Source organism: Cornus florida, unplaced genomic scaffold (assembly GCF_030987335.1).
Source record: "Cornus florida cultivar Cherokee Brave unplaced genomic scaffold, ASM3098733v1 CherokeeBrave_3.0.0_Hap2_Chr10, whole genome shotgun sequence".
Classification (NCBI taxonomy): Eukaryota; Viridiplantae; Streptophyta; class Magnoliopsida; order Cornales; family Cornaceae; genus Cornus; species Cornus florida.
In genome coordinates this window covers 13,026,492-13,027,969 of record NW_026775580.1, presented here as the reverse complement: position 1 = coordinate 13,027,969, position 1,478 = coordinate 13,026,492, and positions in this window count along the sequence as shown.

Here is a 1,478-nt window from a genome sequence, read left to right as displayed (position 1 = left end):
AAAAACCAACTTTTGAGTTTAAAATCAGTGCGGCAAGGGTACTTTACAAGGGTTAAAGTAGTCTTTTTAGATAGAATTGGATGCAACCGTGTATACCGTGGGATAGACAAGCAAAAACTAATAAACTTAGACTCAAAAATCACTTGATTTGGAGTTGGGACGAAGAAGATATGAAGCCTCAAGGTTTCAAAAAAATCAACTTATTTTCCGGGTAAGAAATCTGGGCAGGAATAGTGTTTTTACAGCAAGCAACATTTGATTTTTTTCTCGAAACTGAGGCTAAAAACGGACCCTTAAACGAGTTTTTCTGGAAAAATACGAAGAAGAGACCCCCCTTAAAATCACGTTTTCTACCCGGCATTGCAAAAGGAACGGAGAAAAACACGCTGTAAGATCCCTAAAATGCCCTTAGATCAGCCTAGGTCAAGAGGGATCCAAAAAGCTGCTACATGAAATTTCTTCAGGATCAGTCCACAACTGAGAGCAAAAACGGGCTATCAAATGAATTTTTCTGGAAAAATACGAAAAAGAAACCCCTCCCAAAATCGAGTTTTCTACATGACTCGCAGAGAAATAAAAAAAAAAAACTCAATGTAGAATGCCCAAAATGCCCCTCCATGAAATCTGGTCATGAGGGTCATAAAGCTGCTAAATGTAAAACTGGAAGCTGAAATTTGCAATGAATTTTCGGTATCAAGACGACATTTTCTAGAAAAACACGAAGAAGAAACCCCCCCTAAAATCACATTTTCTAAGTGACCATGTCAAAAGAAGAAAATAAAACTGATGCGAAAAGTCTACAAAGCCCCTAGATGAGATTATGCAACAAAATTTTAAAATGAGTCTATAAGAGGCTCATTTCACCAAAGAAGAAGGTTTGCCCGAAAACAACCATGCACGTAAACATAACTTACCTATTAGGACGTGCTACAATTGTCCATGGCTTAAAAATACCACGGATGCAAAATTCGACCCCCCAACGGGCAAAAAGGCAAAAATGAACAAGAAAAGGGAAATTTGAAAACCAAAATTAACAAATGATTTCAAATTACCGTTTGGCCCTTGGCCACACTTCAAACATGATTTATAAGACCCTATGAAAGAATAAAAATTGAATTCCCAAACCCGATGCAACCATGGTGAGACAATGACTTTGCATTTTTCAATGTTTTCATAATATTTCATGAAATTAAAACATACATAGAATTCAATATACATGTCAATGGCCTCCGACCTCACCTCATACACATCAAATACATTGTAAAGAGTGTACTTAGGTACACATTACATGCATGCAATCGAAAGATACAAGCTTTGTCAAAATAAACAAAAGCAAACATGTGCATATTCAATGTCATTAAAAATACTTCAAGACTTCTAGCATGTCTAAAAGTGTTGTGTATCCCACAACAAAGCTTCTTTACCTGCAAAACACCCAGTAACTTCTGGGTGAATAAACAAGACTGACAAGTTTATTC